Raw genomic sequence first — 22,592 nt, 5'->3', positions numbered from 1 at the left:
AGCAAAAAACTTTAGCAAATCAGATAATATTTAATCCATGTGAAGTATAAATCAACTGGAGGAAATTTATTAAATTATACAGTCATAGAAAAATAATATGATTCATTAATTTAATAACTTTTGAGGATTATTTCAAACATAGTTTGAACACATTACTAAATTCTATCAAAAGTAAACCTTTTTCTTTTAACAAATTAAAAAGAACATGATGCTCAAAATAACCAATGATAATATTACTTAGCATACATAACATTATTGTACAAAATAAAATCTCTCACTTATCAGACCCGTTATGTTGTTATTATCTCTCACCTTTGAGACCCCTCATTTTGAAGACGAATGTTATTCTCATGTGCAAAAGATGGATCTGGATGGATGCATGGGAAATATCACTTTAGAGGACTTAGAAATTGGATGGTTCCTTACCAAGAAAGTGTAAAGATTTTATTATTAAAAAAATCAGATATCATCTGTAATTTTTTTGAATTTGCCAAAACTCTCTAATGAATGATGTCTCCCTTTTGCCTTACGAAAGGAAGATGAATTGATTTTTAAATCTTTGTTGAATTTTGTTAAATGAAAAATACGCCAAGGGAGCTATGAGAAAGACCAAGTTACAAACTATGTCAGAAATAATTTTTTGAAAAATAATTGACAAAGCTACCAGAATTTTGAAATTTTATGAACTGAATTTTCTCTGTCTGCAACAAATTGATATAATCCAAAGAAAAGATTTCAGTTTCAGAGCCAGGAATGTTTCTCAATTCATGAGCCAGATATTGATGATGTATGTTGTATCGTTTTTGCTGCTCTTCAGTCAAAATGTAACGTTCAGGATTATTTCTACTGGTAGCTTTCCCAAAGTCAATAATCACTGCTGTCAAATTTGATCGCAATAAAATGTTCTTGCTTTTCAAATCATTGTGTAGGATATTTTTGCGATGGAGAAATATTAGTGCTTCAATTAGTTGAAAGCAAACCATATTCCAATCATGTTGGAGAATCAGCTATGAAAATTGTCATTGGTTGAGTGTCAAAAACACATATTCCATGACTAGTTGGTGTTAAAAAATTCCAAATAAATATGGAAAAAACTTTGATCCTTGAATTTTAAAGAAAAATGTGGCCTCACGCTTAGTATCTGATTGCCCGTTTGCTTGACATCTTTTGCAGAAGACTTATTAGTTTTAATACACCATTCGAAAGGCAATAAAAAATACTGACTTTTGACGTCCAGGCAGATGTGCGCACTATTTCGCCCGCCCGTTCATAGAGCGTTTAAATCAAAGGTAGCCGTTTTTGTGGAAACAGACTAATTTTTTTGGGATCTACAGGCAAGCTGTACCATCTGCCTAGACGTAAATCGATAAGTCTTTGGCAGCTCTTCGACTCTATTGGCCAGAGAACTTAACTTAACCAGCAGAGCTCACAAGCATCTCTATTGCTGAATTGTTGACACAAAATCAGATGGTACCTTCACATTAAAAGGGCAAAAATCGGGCTCCGTGACATTTTGGTCACCACCATTTTGCACCTTTGTACTAAAAATCAAAAGATTCCTATGATTCAATCCTGAGAAAAGTTGGTAACAGACGAACGGACGAACGAACGAACGAACACAGGTTAATTTATAGGACCTCCACCCCACCGGGGTAGGTTAAAAAATGTTTAAAACTTACAGTCGGAACCACTACATAGAAATGACAACTATTGCCTTAACAGGAAATATTTTCCGAACGAGAAGGTGAAAAACTTCCCGTAATGGATAGAGTTTCCGAATCAGGAAGTTAACCAGTTTCCCGATCGGGAATGTGACCTCTGGGCACTCCGGAAATGGTCGTGGAAGGTAAATAACTGATGCCCATTGTAAAAGAGGGTAAATAAATACCTTTCACCGGGTAGTTAAGAAATCCACTGGGTAATCACTTTTTAATTCTACTTTCCCCATTCCCAATTAAAAACTTCCCTCTTTGGAAACTTCTTCTCGATCGGGAAACAAAAATCTGCTTTTTTTACTCAAAAATTCAACTTCCCGTTCGGGAACGTGAAACAGAAAGGTGATGAAATTTTCAGTCTGGAAACAGCTTCCTTTTTGGATTATTTTCACCTATCCGTTCGGGAAATATTTCTCGTTAAGGCAATAGTTGCCATTTCTATGTAGTGATTCCGACTGACTTACTAATGGTAATATATTTCGTCTCAGGGAATTTGCTATCTTTTTTTATCCAAGTTGCTTAGCTGGCTTGACCATCTCGATGTTAGATTACGGTTCTTCTTTTAGACACACAAACACACACTCTTGAAAAAGTGTATTAGTAATGTGACACATTCATGCTTGATGATTTGTCCGTTGTTTAGAGATGGTAAATAGACGTTGATTTGTCTCTTCCCATCATTGATTGATTCTTGTTGTTTGTATCTTTCGGAACGTCTAATTTCAGCTTACCGAACGTACATCTGGGAGTGTTACCTACAAGATATAGAATTTCCTGAAATGGAATTAGAGGACATGGATTAGACAAGGATGAGCGAATACAAGGAATGTTATGAGATTTAATATACTTACAATATACTTACTCTTTTGTGACGATGGCTACATATCTTGGTTTTTTCAACTTGTGGTTTTTAAGGTTTTACGGTTTTTAGTTTTTGACTTTCCATATTTATTATGATTTGTTCATGATAGGTGTGTATGCATATGTCACGATTCTTTTTTTGTATTTTTTATTGGTTGTTTGTGATAAGGTGGTGGGGAGTTATTGTAGTTGTCAAAGTTCGAAAAATATTTGTATTGTTTGTGGCTAATGATGTTTTTTGGATTAGTGGATGCTTCGTTGAACCAATTTTTTGCTAGTGTGAGTTTCCTATCATAAACAGTTGTGATTTTAAGTCGATTCCTTAATTCTTTTCTGCTAGTCATGTAATCAGCTCGCAATATGGCACGTAGACAGTTATTTTGGGAAACTTCGATTTTGTTTTTATTTTGTTCTGATAAGTTCAAGAGTGCAGGGCTTCCGTATTCTAACATACTTCTGCTGGTTGTGAGGTAAATTTTCCTTTTTGTTTTTTGTTCAATATTTTTTGGTAGGTTGTTTAGTTTGTGTAATGATTGTCTGCATCCATTTGTTTTGTTTATATTAATTTTTGTGTGAGAGTTGAAAAAAAGTTGTTTGTCGAATGTGATACCCAGGAAATAAATTTCGTTGACTTTTTTTAGTTTATTTTTGTTGATGGTGTAATCTCTTTCAATTTCAACGGGACTTTTGGTGAATGTAATTTGGTTGGTTTTGCCTACATTTATTTTCATTTTCCATTTCTCACACCATTTTATGATTGAATCGAGTAGATTTTGCAGATGTTCATTTTTTTCATAATTTTGATTTGAGCGTTTTGCGTAAATTGCGAGAGATAGATTTTTAGGTTGGTGGGAATGTCACTTGCGAAAAGCGCAAATAGTAGATGGCTTAAACAGCTACCCTGAGGTAGGCCTTCTTTTGGATAAAATGTGTTTGATCTTTCGTTTTCAATTGTTATGAATATCAATCTGTCATGTAGAAAGCTGTTGAGAATGTTTAGATTTTTTTGGGATATTTGCATTTTTTTGAGTTTATATAAGAGGCCTTTTTTCCAAATTTTATCAAAGCATTTCTCAAAGTCAATGAATATGGCGTCTATACCACTTTTCCGGTTAAAGGCTTCGAAGATTTGTTGGGTCAATAAGAATATCTGATCGTTTGTTGATCTTTTTTTCCTGAATCCTGATTGTTCTAGGTTGATTTTATTATTTTCTTCAGCCCACTTTCTGATTTTTTGTTCAATTGATTTTTCAAAACAATTTTCCAAATTGATTTAGGAGGGTAATAGGTCGGTCGTCTTTTGTGTCGTTTCTTTTCCTTTATTTTTATATAGCATAATGACTTTGCCTTCCTTCCATCTTTTTGGAAAATAACCGATTTCATAGCATGAATTGAATATATTTTTTAGGATGTTGGTGAGGCTTGGTTCAAGGTATTTGATTATGATGTTTTGTATATTGTCTATACCTGGAGCTTTTTTATTTTTGAGGTTTTTTATTAACGTTGATATTTTTTCAGTTTCGAAATGATCTGTTGGTTGAAAGTTTTGGCTTAAATTCTCATGGTTGTACCAATTGTTTACATTGTTTTCGTGGGTGTGGTCAATTGTTTCGTTACCTAAGAAAATTTCTTCTTGACTGATTTTAAAAAGCTGTGCAATTTCGTTTTTTTTGGTTGTGTCTGTTTTAGTTGTAGGGTTGTAGATTTTTTTTATGCTGTCTTTTTGTTTTTTGCCTAGTAATTGCTTGATGCCTTTCCAGCTTTCTTGGAATCGTTGGGATTTGCTTGGTATATCTTTTTGTTTGTAAATCTTGACTTGTTTTGTTTAATGTCTTTTTGGATTTTTTTGTTGAGTCTGTTGATGTCAGTTTTTGTTAAAGGGTTTCGTGATCTTTTATACTCTTTTTGGAGTTTCCTTTTATGCTTTATGTCGTTCCTGATTTCTTTGCTTATGCCATGGTTTGTTCTATTTACTGTCATTTTCTAGCTTATCTATAGTGTTGTCTATCTCGTTGATGGTAATTGGGTGTCTTTGGAATTTTTGTGCTAGTAGATTGTTTGTATTTCCCCAGTTCACTTTGTTGTATAATTTTATTTTGTTATTAATGTAGGTTTTTTCGATTTTATTTTTGAGTGTTACTGTGAATGAAACAGGTGTGTGATGACTACCGATATCTTGTTGGTTTTCTGTTGTTACTGTGGAAATGCATTTGTATGGATCCCATACTGCTATATCAATGGTGCTTTCGAGGCCTGTGACCGGGTATTCATATGTAAATTCTGAGTGCTCGCTATGTACAAGGTTGTTGTTGATTGTGTCGTATAAGCCCAGTGAGCACGAGACGTCGTAAGAGATGTCCCCTGAGACGGCGGGCCCGGCGTCGGTTAGATGTCTCAGAGATATTTTGTTTTGGGAATCGTGGGAGACGTGGACTTAGGTACGTCGGCTCGACTTAGCTTAACGACGACTAGACGTCTTAAAGACGTAACAGAGATGACTGTACCCTGTTTTAGAGCTTTAACTTTGTTTTTGGTAGGTTTAGAGAAGTGTTCGAAATATTTCAGAGTATTAATTGAAGGCTATTCTGCTACTGGCTTATGTTTGGTTTAGTTCTAAGCAACCGCTTCTTTTTAAACTTGAAGGTCAAAGATTTCATTTATCAAAAACGAGCCAAACAAGTAGAGAATTGGTTTAAAATATAGAGGATTTTCCATTTCTTTCATTAATAAGCTATCAAAAAAATAAAATTATAATTATAAAGCAATGGGTAATCATTTCTTCTGCCTCTTTTCCCAACGGCTCCCACCCTCTCTGTCGGGGTCATCTTTGAGAACGTTTTTCGATTCCGCATCACCTTCACTCCCTGTTTTGGACTTGCAGCAACCTGCCCAAATAAAGAATAAAAACAACATCTACATATTAGTTTACACCAGAAAGATTATTAGATTAAATTGATAAAAGTCTACATTTTATATATTTAACAATTGCGTCTAATTGATTCGTGAGATCGTCATTCTACAAACAACTGGAAAACTCTGTTGTTTTCCTGTAAAAACAATTAATAATTTTACAAAAAATTCTTAAATTGAATTAGCCTTAACCATCAAATTTCACCTCTAAAAATGACTACGAGATATCTGGCATTAAAAAAGTCGGGAATGTGATATTTCGAAAAACTTACGCTTGAGGGCTAGATGAAGATTTTTCATGCCCGTTTTGCCACCTGAGCCATCATGATTCAGTTGCGATTAGACGGCATTTGTTGTGATCCTAAAAAACAAGTCACAATTCTTCAATAGCATTTACTGATTAATCTCCGAGCAGAACCTTTTTAATGGTTTTGGGGATGCGGAACTTAATCTCCCCCTAAAAAATAAGTATATTGTGCTTTTGGGCACTCAAGTTAATTTATAATAAATGAAACACTTACACTCTCAATATCCTTCCAATATATTTTCGTGGATCTTTCCCACTCACTGATTGCCATAAATCGATCTGCAAGAAAAATAAATTTACATTTGTATAACAGGAAAAAGTCTCTTTCTACTAAAAAACAAATTAACACATGGCATTAATCATCCAATCAATTTTCTTAAGTAATTGATTTTTTTCAGGATTGTAAAAATATTTACTACACATGTGTCCTACCAAGCGATTTCCATACAGCAAAAACACACACCGGTTTTGACTCGCAACACACCGGTTGAAATCGGTTTTTCATGACTTAAACCGGTTTAAAACGGTTGAGAAATCGGTGTCAAAGTTTCTAAAATTGAGTATCTTGAGCTTGTTGATTTTTACATACAAACCGGTACAAACCGGTGCAAAACGGTTTGAAAAGCGATCTCTACCGGTTTTGGAACCGTGTCAACCCGGTTTACGGAGCCGACAAAATAAATTTAAGATTTAATCAGTAGCAAAAACTGTAAATTGTTTCAAATTACTGACTTAAATCCTGAGAAATGGCCGGTGTTTGGAAGGTGGTTGGTTGCTGTCACCCAATCCTAAATTTAGGGAGGTGGGTCTGATAGTCTATCTTGAAGATTATAAAATTTTGCAGATAAATATTTGAACTGCAATGGTTCATAAGGTAAAATCACAAAATATATTTCGAACATTCACGTCCATCATCAGTTAAAAAGTAAGCTACAAGCAAAATGTTCAGTTATTTCTAAAAAATTGAAAAAAATCATAAAATCACATGGGAGTATAAAACAAGTATTAAAAGAGAAAAGGAAACAATTAAGTCATAAAATTGTGCATGTACATATAAAAACAATGTAATCATCAAAAATATATACACATACCCAAGGCTATCATTAATAGCGACAATGGAATAAATAGTATTCAAATCTTAATGAGCAGCTGTCTGCTTTTAAACTCATCCTTGGTGTTGAGGTCTGGTTTTATTTCCCTAATAAATAGTGCCTCAATTGTCAATAAGTGTACTTCTCCTTTGATTGTAGAGCCTAAAATTTCAAGGTCCTCAAATTCAGGTTTTCGTTTACAACATCTCATGAAATGCATCCTTACTGGCCCTTCCTTTCTATTTTTGTGTTCTTTAAAGCGGGTGATCACGTGTCGAGCAGTTTGCCCAACATAGCAAGAATTACATCTTGGACAAGAAATTTTATAAATCACTCCACTTTTCAGTTCTCTTTTGATAGAAGGTTTAAGGCTAGGAAGGGTTGTTTTGAGCTTTCTAAGTGTGACCACTGGTTGTACTGGTGCTCCACACTTGTGAAGATGGTTAATAAAGTTATCAGTCACTTTACCACGATATTCCACGAAGAACTTTACTTTAGCTTGCTTTTGTTCTGGCTCCTGGTTTGACGTTAACAATGGCTCGTTTTCTTTTGAAATTATTTTCTCGATGGTTGAAGAAATGATTGGGTCATAAAATTCTGGTGGATACTGGTTCTTCTCTAACATCGACTTAGCCCTTTGAAGGCTTTCATGAAAGTGGTGCCAGTGACTGCAAGCTCTGTATATTCTGTGGACAATACCAGATACTACATTTCGTTTGTATCGTTTTGGTGACAACGCGTGGAAGTTCATCATGAGCCCGGTATCTGTCGGTTTGCAGTACCATGTTGACTCAAGGGAGTTTCCTTTGTGTATGATACATACGTTTAGGAAAGGTAGCTTACCATCCTCTTCAATCTCCAACGTGAATTTCAAATTCTTGTGGACTTTCTCATCGTCGTTAACGTCCATCAACTTTTGATCAATGTGTTGTCGTTTAATTGATCTTAGAATATCGTCCATGTAACGCTCGAAAATTTTCGCGTCATCTTTGATAAATTCTTGGAATTTGGACAACCATATATTGGCCAGACAAGGGGCTGGTTGGGAACCCATGGCTAAGCCATCCACTTGTTTGTACGGTCCATCATGAGTTAGCAACATAACGTCAGTTGTCGCAAGTTTGGTTAGTGTGATAAATGTTTCTTTGTCAACAGGTGGCTTTTTTACATTCCCAGAATAGAGTAGGTCAGCTGCATCTTGGATCGCTTCGTCGACGGGTACGTTGGTGTACAGCGATTTCACATCAAACGAGATCATGACTTCGTCCTCATCTAACTCGATATCCTTTAGCTGATCAACCGTTTTCTTTGCTGAACTATTAATTTTCGATTGTGGTACGACTGACAACCATTCTGTTATTCTTTTGGCGATGTTGTAGTAGGGTGAAGATGGCATTGATAAGACTGGTCAATTTTGAACAAGATTTTTTACGATCGTTAAATTTAAGATGAAAAAGCTTCTTCAAAAGTAGTTCCTCCCAAAATAATACCTTAAGGGAACCTTTTTTGGTGAGCACTAATTTTGACGAACGGACAAATCTAAGATTTTTTAATTTCGGCGAGAACTAATTTTGACCCATCCCCACTGAATCTTCTGACTTGAAAACAAAACAATTGAAATCCCCAGCATTAAGAGTATGGGATTATTAATCCCCGTCGAGTTTTAGTCCGTTATTTTTACCCCCACTGGCTGAAAAAATCCCACCGGGACTGTGAGAAGGGGGTGTCTTTAAAAAGATCGATAGTGATACAGGGGAGAGTGAGTGCACATTGAACAATATTAATTAAATATGCAAAAGTTGTTTATCAAAACGCTTTATTAAACAACTACATTCCTCTCTCTTTGAAATTCAAAAGAGAAGGTAAATGTCTAGACTTGTAAAATGTAAAAGGAATTTTTTCGCATGTGCTTCTCGTTACTCGTTACTAAAGATAATAAACATGTGCAATGAACCGAACATTTGTTATGACGTAATAACCAGAGAGAAAGAAAATTACTCAGCAACAATTAACGAAGAGATTTTCTCTTCAGCAAAAAGGCAAGCAAATAAGGGAGTTTCTTCTTTTATGATGCCAGAGAGAAAAGCGTGGAAAGAAACTTTACTTTTTATTAAATAAACGCATTCGCAGTATATTATTTTGGAACTGCCGGCAGCCGAAATCTATTGCTAAACCGGTGTTCTTCTCTTCCAAGCCGGTAGCAACCGGTTCTGATTTTTTGGAAACCGGTTTAGATCGGTTTGAACCGGTTGCACGAACGATCGGCACCGGTTTGAACCGGTGTGAACCGGTGCAAAGATCGGTTTTTCGATAACCGGTTTAAATCGGGTGGTATGGAAATCGCTTGGCAGGACACATATTTTTATAAGCAACTCCATTTTTCAGGTCAGGCCTGGAGTTGCTAAGGATTTTTTCGAAATCCAGGTCCAAAGTTGCTTGTAAGGTTGTTTAAGAATGTCAAAGCTTAAAATGGTTGAAAGGAACATTTTTGCATTTTTCAATTTTGCATGGTTAGTAGAGGCACTTTTCGAAGATTTTCAAGGCTTTCTTTTAAAGTTGTGTCAAAGTTATTTTTTATTGCTGAGAAAAAAGGTTGCTAATTTGGATTTGAGGTCTCAGGGTTGCTAAGCAAGTTGCTTATTTTTTGGACCATTTTGAGGCCCGAGCCCTTAGCAACTCGGTTGCTTATTATTAAAAAATGTGTAAGCTTTTTAAACGCCCCCTCGAACAAACGCCCCTCTTAAGATGAAAATTATTTAATAAAAACCCCAAAAGGAAAGCGACTTACCAGTTCTTCAAACTCGTTTTGGCTAGCCAAGGTATCTTCGTATTTCAATAATTCTTCCAAACTTTCGATTTCCTCTTTCAGTGTGATCGTATAGTTTATTTGGCTTATTTTGACAATTCATGTCTTTTTGCATATCCAGCATCAAGTTTATCGTCCTTCTTTGTTATTCTGAAACAAAAGATTAGAAGAATAATGCTCGAGACAATTCAAACTTGAAATCTCTCTCCCTCTCTCTCACACACACAAATTCTCTTCCTCTGAAAGGGTAGCAATCTTAAATACAGGAGAAAGATTTCTTATACCTGTTGTACTCAAAGGATATTTTTCCTTGATTGCTCTTGCAGACTCATTGGATGCTGTATTTTTCCCTAAAAATAAATAGATTAGTTTATATCTCAAGACTTTCAAACGGCATGAAAAAAGAAAAAGGTCAATACCATTTAAAGAAAGTATCTTAGCCAAAATTGATATTTTTGATTTTTGCTTGTGGAAGGCTGGAGCTTGAGGCACGCCCAGCCCAGCAGATTACAGGCAAAACTTAAAATACCAATAGCCTCTTTTAAAATGATTTTCAAGTTTTTTCATAGTGATATTTTTTTTGTTCCCTGGAAGGTTTCTCTCGAATGAGCCAAACATTTTTGAATTTGAAAAAATTTTAATTTTTCGATGATGTCATCATTTATGACGTCACTTTGCCTTATTTCCTAATAAATACCTCGAGATATATACATTTTCAGATTGTGACCTTTTTCTTTACCAGTTTTGCATGCTCTTTCGAATAGAACAAAAATTCTTTGAATTTCACGACTTTAATTCTTTGGTAACCAATGACGTCATTTTCCATGGCAACAGGGGTGTTAGAATTTTGTAACCCAAGATTTTCTTGATCCTCTTGAGGGAAGTTAATTTGCTTGTAACAAAACTGTGCACACGAGAAGCTTTTTAGATACATACTTGCACTATATGGTTTAAATCTTAAGCATACAGTTAAGCATGATATGAGGCTAAAAACTAAATTTCGCGAAGCATATTGAGCTTCAGCCCGATTTTCTTGTATACTTATAAAAAAGTGTACCTGATTCGTATCCAAGCATTTTTCTAGCATGTTTTGTAAACTCTGGTGTTTCGCTTTCTTTACTTCTTTGTGATGAAGAAATGACTTTGGATGACGATGATGATGATAATGATGTCCTGTGTGAAGACATATGTTTTCTTGGTGATCTCCGCGGTGAGCCGGGATGTCGGGATTTTGGCGGTGCAGAATTTGCTTTCGATGATTGCTTGAGTGCTGGTGGTGGGGATGGCGGTGGAGATGGTCCTGGTGGTGGGGTAGAGATCATTGATAATGAAGATCCCCAAATTGGCCCTCTAAAATCAATTGGTGTGGAGCGATCATCATGTTCTGTGTGCGTGAGAGTAAGAATGAAGAGTTTGAAAATTAGATTACACAATAAAGTTAAAAATGGTAGTACCTGAAAAGAAGAAATCTCTGAATTTAGGAAAATGTCTAAATTTAGTGAGTTAATTATTGCAAATGACCTGTTATTTGTTGAATAAGTCAGCTAAAAAAATGGTAAAAAGCAGCATTTTTAGGAGAAACGAAGACTAACTCAAAGGTAATTTTATCGAATGGCCAGAATATTTAATTTCGGTGGAAAGAAATTTTGGCAAATTCGTCAAAATTTCTTCCTTTAAGGTATGCTAGACATAGACTTACTATCATTAGCCTTCCATTTATTTGATCTTTTCGAAAGATTTTTCTTGACACATGGTGGACCTACAAAATAATTGAGAGTAACAGCCTTACAATAAAGAAAACTATTGGCTAAAGTACAGAATCTTAGGGTGAAACTCAAAAAACATGAAAATAAAAATTGGTTTAGTAGAGTGAAAATATATTTTACTATCACTGGAACTAGTTGAAAATGTATCTTCATTATCATCATGGTCTGCTACAGAACCAACTTTATTTTTCTTTCGAGAATGAGATGGATCTCCTTGAACTAAAAAATGACGAAGAATTTGTGTAAAAAACTGAATTAGGATTAAGTGTTAATTTAACACTTTAATAAATTTCCTCAGATAGTCATACCATTTACATTAAACTTCCTTTTCAAAAATTGAGTAACTATCAGCACATCAATATTGATAATTTTGCAGTTAAATAACCAATGCCAATTCAATTGCCTAGGTTGAAAATAACCCAGAATAACCACATCAAGTGACATCAAAACTAACATTTCATAAGTCATTTGAGACTTTTTCTTCAAAGGTGAAGATATTCTTTAAAGTATGATAGTAATTTCATTCTTACGTGGTTTTTCTTGTTCAGATCTTTCAGGTTTTTCTTGATCGTCAGCTGACTCAGCACAAGTCGTATTTTATGTTGTAAAAATTTGACAACCTTCAAAGCCTTTGAAAAAAATAATACAATTATTTAAATTAATTAAGTCACTTTCAAAAGTTCATACTGGTGATTGCCAAAAGGCATAAAGCAAAGCGTGTGCGAGGATCACCTATAATTTTTCAAACTGTTTGATGTTTTGTCGGTGCTTTGTTCAAACAACATAAGTAACTGAAATGACTAATGAATTACCTAATGTATGCAGTACTTTAATGAGGGCGTAACTTGGCCAGTCATACTGTAGGTCAACACAATTATGGTAATGTTTTTTAAAGTTTTTGTCGTCTGACCAGTAGGCTAGATCACCTTCAATCCAGTTTTTTGGGAGAACTGAGATAGTTTCTTCTGAACCATCACTCAAAACTGCACACACAAATACTTTTTCGGACGCCATTATTATAGTTCTTATTTTACTTTGATGAAGTTATTCTCTGTTGATATAAATATGATTAATGAATAGATGAATGAATGGAGGTGCACATTTAGAAAAAACTCAATCTAATAGAACAGATGCATTTTCAGTAAACTATTGAATTAAAAACAATTTTAAATGACCATCGAAATGGCCCAAAAATAATAAAAATAAAGAAAACATGAAATTAGGGTCTGCAGTTTGATCTTTAAGAAAAAATTTCATTTTTTTTTAATTTTATAAGAACACTTCAATAGCCTTTGTTTCAGAGTACAAATATTTTAACATGGGGTCCATCCACCCCTCCCCCAGTACGTATGGATCTCGCTCCCTTCTTATAATATGTCCTCCTGCCATAGTACCCCCATGAAAAAAAGAAAAGAAACTATTTGACAAGCGGATTGATTATCTTGATCAATAACTGCAGTCTTGGCCTTGGAAATAAATAAATAAAGTTACTTATAACGAATATTTTTGTGAGAACAGGCTATTTTCTCTGTGAGTTGAAATTTTTTTTCTGAGTACTCTGTTTTTTACTCCTATCCCCCTGTACACAAGCATAACCTTTTGAGAAGACCCCCTTCCCCTTAGTGCGTACATATTATGTAAATGGTCCCATGATGATTAATAAATATCCATCAGGGTTCAAATTATAGCTTTTCACTTCACAAAATGCAAAGTAAATTTCAGGTTTAGCGATGGAAAAATATATTTAGTGATTAAAAGCAAAGCAAAAAAAGTAAATTACTTGAAAAATTGGTCACTTAAGTTAAAAAGTTGTTCTGGATTTATTTTGGTTCGCTCAAAAAAATTGCTAAGCTTATGAAGTCTATAATTTGAACCCTGTCCATTAAAAAGTACAAAATCAAAAATAAACTCCCAATCCCTTTTCAAACTTGACATCATTGAGTAAAGTTGTAAGTACCAACCCATCCTCTACTTCTAGACATGCTATTTTTCGTTTCATGCTAATTGTATTGACTCTTTTAAGCTCTCCTTTAATATCCTTGACAAAAGATAAATTCCGACCAAGCTTGAGTGGCAGGGACGATCAAAGAAATCAAGTAAGTTTTCTTCTTTGTATACCAAACACATAAAAATTGATTCGGACATGATGTCCTGTACGCATGCAATACAACCATTATTCAACAAGAACCAACAATCTTTTTGACTTTTTGATATTTTTGTTAGGATAGATTTGTACGATGACTTAATACCTGCACTTTCCAGTTCAGTGATCCTTTTCACGACAGATACTAAAGGGTTTGTTGCATTGCGCACAAGCTTCTTCAGGATCTGTAGGTGATTTTCAAAGGGGAAACAGGATATGAGATCTAAATTGACATTAAAGTTGTGTAGAAAAATCAGTCAATTTTCATATTATATAATTCACACAAAAAATTTATTCAGGTTATTTTCATTTCATTAAATTTATCATATTTGTTCAATGCAGGTCATTTTGTCAATGTTTACATTTTATACTCAATGTAGGTCATTTTGGTAATGTTTATTTTCAATGTAGGTCTGTATTTTATACATTGTTTACATTTCTACCATTTTGATGAGTCATCACTTTTTGGTGTCCAGTCCACATGAGGCTAGACTAGGGCTTGCATGCTTCTTCATGTCATTCACAATCAAGCTCACAAGGAGTAAGGAGCTCAAATTAAAACTCAAATTTTTTCAATATGGTCAACATTCAATACTTTCAATAGTCAAGTTCAGACTTTGAAATTCAGACAAAATTCACAATGCTTTCATGCTGGCAGGCTGGTAGGTTTTGCTTTCTTGTTTTGCTTTTCTTTCTGCCTTTTGCTTTTTGCCTGTCAGTTGTGGCCATTTTGTTTTCATAGCATGCTTTGGCGGCCATCTTGGATTTTCAGCATGCTTAGGTTAGGTCATCTGGACTTAGATTTTCTCAAACATTTTCAATATTTATTTTTCTAATCAATTCAATTTCAAGACTTAACTTTGTCAATCAAATTTATTTCATTTAAATCAATCAATCAAATACTTATTAGTTTATCATATTTCATTTTCAGTTTGAACATACGTCAACAACGTTACAAATACCTGTCGTCTGAATCATTGACCCCCTCAACCGCCCTTGGGTAGTCTCAGTCATCATTTCGACCCTCATATAACAACAAGTTGCGAGAGTCATCTGCTAAATTTTCCGGCATTTTCCCTGGATAGTTTTGAAGATTTTGGGATATTTGTCGAATCTGTCCTTGAGACAGTCAACAAAGGCGTGGTCCTTCTTTCAAGAACAGTAATACTGAGAGTATGTTGATGTTTCCCTTCATATTTAAAGTTTTCAAAATCCTCCTATGTTCGCAGATCCTTATCAGTAGCCAGGAAAACCATTCTACTATCTATTTCCCCCCCCTTGATGACACACCTTTCACATGCATAGAACCCACCATGCCCTTTTGTACACTTAATAAATTGTCTTGCTGGGGCATCACAAAGCATGCACCAAATTTTGACAAAATATTGCTTGTCCTCAAATACGAAACCGTGATCTCTAAGCTCTTTGTATTCTTTCAGGAAGTCATCTAAATATTCTGAACAGTTGTTTGGCTTTCCTTCTCCAGTGTAAAGTGAAATAACAAAAGGATGGGGATGTACAAACATTCCCAAAATTGGCCAAAGATCTAAAGCAGTAGACTTAAAAAGTGGTAATCCATCCACATTAATCATCAGCTTGATGATTTCATGATGATTCCTGTTTTCATACCCAAGTAAATATATTGGCCCCCACACTTTGTAGTTGTATTCACCTCTCTTGGGGTGCGAAGCAAGGTGCGATCATCTTTGGGGACTTCATTTTCATGTCCATGATCATGTAAAATTGAAAGAAGTTCTGAAAGTTCACTTCGCTTACAACTGTTTTTACAAGCCCATCTTCTTAACTGCTCTGCCAAGCTTGGACCTTCATTCCAATTGACACCCTCCATGCAATCATCTTCAGAGCTACTGCTGATATACTCATCTACTGATACCCAGTTATTATCTGTGTCACGGTCTGTTTCACCAGGAGAAGCATTATTTGTGGGGGTTAAGTAAGTAGAATCGTCAGTGAGCACACTATCTTGAGTGATACTAAATTCAAGCTTATTTCTCTGGTGTGGCACATCATCATCAGTTTGGTCACTATCAGTTCTAGTTAAAAATTTCAGTTCCCTTTTTCGCTATTCACGCCACTCTCTCTTGTATTCAGCTGACATAATGTTTTCACTGCAAAAACAATTCAAAAATAAGTGCAAAAACGCTTAACCCTATCCAGGCCGGAGGGGGACAAAACATCCCCCTGAATATTTTCCAATAGCTTTCTCTAGCCTGAATATCCGAGCTCTAAGGACCCGTTTTTGGTACGTGGTCTACCGAGATTTTTCGGTATGGTCTAAAGTCTCACATTGTTTAGGCTGTTCGTAAAAAATTGCTTGGTTTCCATCATCTCAACTTCAAAAAATGAATTTATTCAAAAGTTATGAAAAGGAGAGTCGAACAGGATTAAAGCATAAGCGTTTATGAAAGAGCAGGCCATATTTGAGTGTACGGTCCTTTGACACTGCCCATCTTGAATTACGAAAAATAATTGTTAAAATAGCCTTGTATATGAAAAACAGCAGAAACCTTTGTAGTTGATTCAAACACCTGTGTAGTTTTGCGCGTCCGTGCAGTCACTAACTGAAGGGATTTCTGCGAATATGTGGACAACCTGGTTTTAGATTGATCATACATTTGTTTTATTTAATCCGAATGTCATGCACAATACAAGATTTGGTTCACATGTTTAGTATCATTTGAAAAAATTTTCAATGATGGTTAGCTTACTGTTTGAAATACTGGCCTTAAGATTCATCCTAAATTTAAATTTAGCAGTATCAAATTGGGAAATTGTGACTGCTTTATTTGATTATTGTAATATTTAAAATTCGACAAATAATCTTGGGTTTTAATTTTCTGTTTCCAATCACTTGCCTAGTTTTGCGCGGTTGTGCAGTTACTACCTGAAGGGATGTCCGCGAAAATGTGGACAAACTGGTTATAAGGAAACATAAAATCAGTTTAAAATCTCTTTGCTTTCAGGCATAAGAAAAGTCGAATACCTATTTAATTAAATTATCTCGAAATGGTACAACTATCAAAATTTAAAATCTTTCGAATATCACGTGACCTTTAAGGTGCAAAATTATCCTTTTTCTTCCATTGATTTGCTAGACCGTTCCTAATTACCTATTTCCAAACATATTGCCAAACATATTTAAGAAGAATATTTTAAAAATTGCTAACATTGCCATTAAAATGTTGAATTAAAAAATACGTCTCACCTACGTTGTTCCTACGTCCCTATACCCGACGTATCACAGGAAAAAATCTTTAAATCCCAGGTCTGGGAAATGGCCAATTTCGGGGTGGGATTTTTTTTAGCCCTGAGATTTTTTAAAGATTACATATGTCGATTAAATTTCGGGGGTGATTTTGGCCATTTTACAATCCTGGGAAAATTTTTATGAAAAATTTCCCACCCCGAAAATGGGCATTTCCCAGGCCTGGGATTTCTCAGGGTGTAAAATGGTCATTTTCGGGGTGGGATTTATTTTTCATAAAATCAGAGATTTGAAAACCCACCCCGAAAACGGGCATTTCCCAGGCCTGGGATTTCTCGGGGTGTAAAATGGTCATTTTCAGGGTGGGATTTATTTATCAAAAAACGTAAGTCCATTGCGAACGAATGAGGCCGCCCTTGCGGGACTCCTCACCTTTAGCTTTGTATTACACACTGACCGAATACAATTGTGTAAAGTTTTGGTTTAGATACAATCGGAACACTTTTGATAAATAGCCACTTGTGGTTTAGACAAGAAAGTTTTGCGCATGTGTAACTCATATTCTTTTCGTCAGTTTCTATTATATTTCTCTTTTTGAATTCCTTTTTCATGCGTGAGTAATTTTTTAACAAACTCTTTCGTAAAATTGTGTATTGAAAATAATCTTTTGTTTACTAATGTAATGAATGATGTTTAAGTCTAACTTTATTTTCTAACGCTGAAGAGAGAATATCAACTAACTTGGGGTAAAATAAAATTTCAAAGAAAGGGACCAAGATACATACATCCTTCTCTTGTTTTCTTTTTTGATTCTGAGTCTCTATAGATTTGTCTGCACAAAACTATTTTAACTGGAGAAAAATAAATCTTTGAACCTAAGCTTTTAGTTATGGAAAAAAGTATGCACAGGTCCTTTATTAAGAACACATGTATTATTGGGCTCACTAATACCCTTCTTATCGATTCAGAGAAAGCTTAACCTAAAAAAAGGCAAAACAGGTATTTAATCTATTTATTTTGGCTGGTGTCCTTTTGATTTAATAATTATTGTCAAAAGAAAATGGAGATAATTACGAATTCCTTGTTCTCCTACTTTGCTTTGGGGCTTCCAAATGATTATGCTTTAAAACAACGGTCCTTAACGAGGGCTAAAGGGTTTGGAAACGGTAACAAAAAAGCTTGCTCAAATCCTCATAAATAAATGCCGACTTTTAAAATAGGTGAATCGCCTTTCACCCAGGCCTCCCACCCTAGAGGGCGCTCAAAATTCACAAATGATCATTGAAAAACCAAGGGAGCAAGGGCTTCCAAATGATTATGCTTTAAAACATCGGTCCTCAACGAGGGCTAAAGGATTTGAAAAACGGTAAAAGAAATAAGTGTGATAAAATTCTTAGAGATGAATACTGAGTCTAAGAAGAAGTGAAAACCTTCCACCCAGGTACTCCTACCCTAGAGGGCGCTTGAAATTGAGAAATGAATTAACAAAGGGAACAAGGGCTCACAATCGATTATGCTTTAAAACAACGGACCTCAACGAGGGCTAAAGGGTTTGGAAAACGGTAAGAAAAACAGCTTGATCAAATCCTCAAAAATAAATGCTGAATTTTAAAAAGGGGGATCTTCTTCCGCCCAGGCACTCCCACGCTGGAGGGCGCTCAAATTATGAAAAATGACCAAAACTCAAACGAAAAGGCTTCACAATAACAATTAGTTGACGATGAACTACTTTAAATTCTTTAGAATTTCAAAATGATCAAGTCGAAGAATGTATTATAGTGTCATTCTATTTTGATCTTTCATATTCTTCAGATAACAAGATAGCATGGTTTCATACCTGACAATAAGGATTGCTCATGTTTTTCAAAAGGTGTGCAAAGTTTTTGTAAACGACTGCCCCAATTTCAACATTATTCTGTAGCATATGTAAAAACTCTTCTGCGTTGCATAAATAAACGAATGCGTATGTTGCTAAAAAACAAAAACAAAAGTTATAGTCGGTAGTCACTCTCTTTTTTGGTAGTTTGGCACAAAGTTCATCATTTTTAAAACGACTGAATTGGTTTCCACATTAAAATCAAATTTTGTCGTATGTGATAAAGCTTTGGATAAGCAATGTATTAGAACATTTAGTCTTTTTATTCAGATTTTTACCTTCGTCTGGCTTATGATAAACATTGCCATTGTTGAGTCGAAAGTTGTACTTTTCCATGAAGCGGCAAACTTCATCTACAGCTGGATTAGCGGCCTCTACTTTAGCTTCTGGTTGGTTACCATCTGGTATCTGATCAAACGAATTTTCAAATTTTATATTCATCCGTCCTTACAATTTTAAATTAGCCACAGCGTTTGTCATACTGCCATTCAGTGTGTGGTTTGCAAAGATTCTGCACGGAAACATGTCCTCATCTTTCTTCCCACTGTTATTCTTTTCGGTAATGTTCTTAGCATAGGTGCTATTATGATCCTGAAAAGTACGGAGTAATTACACACTTTACTCATAAAAGTTTAATCTCATGGGAACTGATCATTTTGAGTTAATCGTTTAAAAGCAAGGCAAATGGTGTTCGTATTGTAATTAGTAAAAAGGCCTGTTTAGAAATATTTCAAAGAAGCAATTGTAAATGTTAAACGACTACCGAAAGACAAAGGGTTTTTTAAGGCTAAAACAAAAGGAATACCTTTACAACAATGCTCATTTCTTTGAGAAGATCGTCTTTATTTTTCTGAGCCAATCTTTTGGATCCAATGGTTCTGACATCAGGGTCAAACTCGTTGTCATGGAACAGAGAAAATATAGTTTCCTCATCGGTTTGCTTCGTAAAACATATGAAATATGCGATGCAGGGCCTAGCAGTGTCGTCACCATGACTGTTCGATGTTGTGCCACCAATACAAGAAAAATTTGATATTGCTATTTGATTGAATCTTCTTATCTAGCAGATCTCGTTTCTCGGTCAAATTGGCGTCCTCGTGGTTGTCGTCGTAGGGGAAGGCGCGGCAAGAGATGCATAAATCTCGTTCAGAAATCTGAAAATCACAAAACGTCAAGAAATTATTTTTTTGAACTATTTACTAATGGCAAGGTGTGTGCAGTGATTGCCTATTTTATAATAGAAATAAACAAGTCATTGATTGAATAATCTATTATCAAATCGTACTTAAAGTGCCTATATTGTAGGAATATACTGAAAATATTATAAATCAAATAAAAAGCAAGAAAATATCAACTTACAAGTGGTAAAAAGTTGCGCCTCAGCGTGTTTGATATTCTTTTCGAGTTCAACTGTTTGGCTGGCTTGACCATCTTGATGTTAAATTTGGTATTTTGACACACATACGCACACTCTCCCTATCTTTCTCTCTTGAGTGGGTTATGATGTGTGATTCTTTCGTTCAAAATTGAATCTTTTATAACAAAAGTCGCTCCCGTAATTCAATAGCAATTAAAACGCGTCAATTCCCTTTGCGCACGAAAAGAACATTTTTTTTAAATATAACTTAATGTAGATGTTTTTATACACTTTGGTATCATAACTTTTCAAATTTTGAAACAAGTTTTTCTTGTCTGAACAAAGAAATTGCTTTCGTAATAGAGTATCCTTCTTATATTAACATATTTTTTTATTGATCTTTAGGCAGTTCTGTCTATAGAAAGAATCCCCAAATGATCAACACAATTTCGTAATGCGATGTACAACAAAGTAACATTAATCTATTATCGAAATTGCTCTAAAATGATCCCTTTGGGAAAGCTTCCTCTTAGGAAACACATTCTGTTCACTTTCGTTCTCTTTACTGAGAACAAACCAGGCATTTATGAGAGAATAAAAATATTCTTAATAAAATGTCTTGTCTATTCCCTTAACATGGCGTCTAATGTGTTCCTCGCAATAGGCGAACATTTTATTAATACTGCAGAGATAACGAAGTGTTCAAAATGACAAGGGAACACTTTGTTATTGTCGCGGAGAACACTTTATTCGATTATCGAAATAACTAATTCGTCCCATTAGAGTGTGAAAACTTTGGACGTACATATCAAGAACAAATTATCTATGTGCGTAACTATGTGTTCAACTAACCAAATGAACATATTGATTATTGAATTGGGAATCGCTTATTCTTTCAATGAAAGGAATGAATTGAACTGAAAGAACATAGGAATATTTGAGACAAAATCTTTTAAGATCATAGAAAACGCTTTGTTCTTTTAATTTTGGAATAGTTAGATGTTCTCATGGGAACAAAACATTTTTAGTGTAAGAAACATTTTTTTCTCCGTAAATGTCTACTGCTTGTAACAGGGAAATGAATCTAAAGGGACACGGCCTGAATGAACGTCTTTATTACGTCAAAAAGATCAATATAATCTTTAAAAGGAATATTTTCAAAACAATGGCTTATTATCAGCATGCCGTTTACATTTTAGAACACAATAAATTTAATCGAATAGCCAAATTTTTGAACCTTTGCCTTGTTACCCGTTGTTGCGCATTCTATGAGACTTAGATGGTGTCCGTGAAAACTTACAAGTCCGAAAAGTACACCAAATCATAACATCTTTGATTTCAACATTATTGTAATATTTTTGAAAGAAATATTAGGAACACAAAGGGCTGTTTGTAATGAAAGTTAAACTGATAAAAGTGAAGTCTTTAGGGATTCAAATTGGCGGGAAGTGTCTCTGTTTGGCGGGAAAAAGGTTGTCTACCCCCGGAAAAGAAAAAAACCAATCAGAAAACAGAATTTCTAAAGCTCAAAACATTTTTTGAATAGAGGACAATGAGTAACCCCCTGAATTCAATTTTAAAGTGAACCAGTATGATATAAAAATGATCCCTGATCATTCGTCAGTTATCAAGGGCTGAAATGGCCCGCCGGAGGGTGCTCTTTGTAGACTGGCGTTCAATCAATGGATCAGCAAACGGAAAAAGGAAGCTGTCATTCGATGGAAATGAAAAAGGTAAATACACTTATCCAGCAAAACTTTGCCTTCATTCAGATTTTGCAAGTACGAGAGGTTTAAGGAAACATATAGACAATAAACATCCTTGGTACTACTACTTCGATGAACAGCCAGAGGTTAAACGAGAAGATGTTGAGCTGAATCAGCCTGCTTTCAAAAGAAAGGCGTCAACCAGCTCGAAGCCTTACTATTCAATTGATGAGGGGATAGGAAAAGCGTTTTATAAATGGCTAACCACTACCTGTGGCGGAGGCAAAAATGAAAGAGAATCAAAACAGGTCGCAAAACGCGCTATGAAGTTTTTGATGAGCAGTACAGGGGACAACGAATCTTTAGCATCCCTTTCTTATGAACTAATTGATTGTTGTCTTGGCTCAACAACCATTATATTGAAATTCTTGACTGTTTTAGAGGATGAATGGAAAATGTCTTCTTCGGGGGCATTGAATAATGTCAAAGCTATTTTTGATTTAATGGATTATAGAAAGGCATTTGGAATCAACGATAACAAATTGAGGTGTTTTACGATTACTGAAGTTTACTTGAGAAGGGCGAAAGAAAATTTGCGAAAGAAGAAACGACTTGACAGCACTCGGAACTTTGATTTGGAAAATTTGATTGGACGTGACAGCTGGGCAAGCCTTGAGGAAATGGAAAGAGTCATCCCGTACCACATACCCCACTATAAAGACATCGTCAATAAATGTAAAGTCCAACAACCTTTACCAAATAAGCAGGAATTGACATTTTGCACTCGTTTCATCACTACTTTCTTGTTCTTAAGGGTCAAGTGCAGTA

General features: G+C 35.0%; 2 long non-coding RNA genes across 2 annotated transcripts; both read right to left on the bottom strand.

Moving 5' to 3' along the window:
* Positions 1 to 5,267: 5,267 nt before the first annotated feature.
* On the bottom strand, positions 5,268 to 9,840 carry LOC136810490 (uncharacterized). The gene is made up of 4 exons (XR_010847114.1): positions 9,673 to 9,840; positions 6,008 to 6,072; positions 5,759 to 5,847; positions 5,268 to 5,461 (listed from the first exon to the last, which is right to left on the bottom strand). It is a non-coding gene; the product is annotated as an uncharacterized lncRNA (long non-coding RNA).
* A 134-nt stretch (positions 9,841 to 9,974) lies between these two features.
* Positions 9,975 to 12,509, bottom strand: LOC136810491 (uncharacterized). The gene is made up of 6 exons (XR_010847115.1): positions 12,269 to 12,509; positions 11,987 to 12,085; positions 11,577 to 11,675; positions 11,390 to 11,449; positions 10,748 to 11,074; positions 9,975 to 10,040 (listed from the first exon to the last, which is right to left on the bottom strand). It is a non-coding gene; the product is annotated as an uncharacterized lncRNA (long non-coding RNA).
* Positions 12,510 to 22,592: the final 10,083 nt, after the last annotated feature.

The sequence above is a fragment of the Clytia hemisphaerica genome, unplaced genomic scaffold (genome assembly GCF_902728285.1).
Source record: "Clytia hemisphaerica strain Z4C2 unplaced genomic scaffold, Clytia hemisphaerica genome assembly, whole genome shotgun sequence".
NCBI classification, from domain to species: domain Eukaryota; kingdom Metazoa; phylum Cnidaria; class Hydrozoa; order Leptothecata; family Clytiidae; genus Clytia; species Clytia hemisphaerica.
The sequence above is the reverse complement of the archived record's forward strand: the minus strand, read 5'-3'. Positions and strand labels throughout refer to the sequence as shown.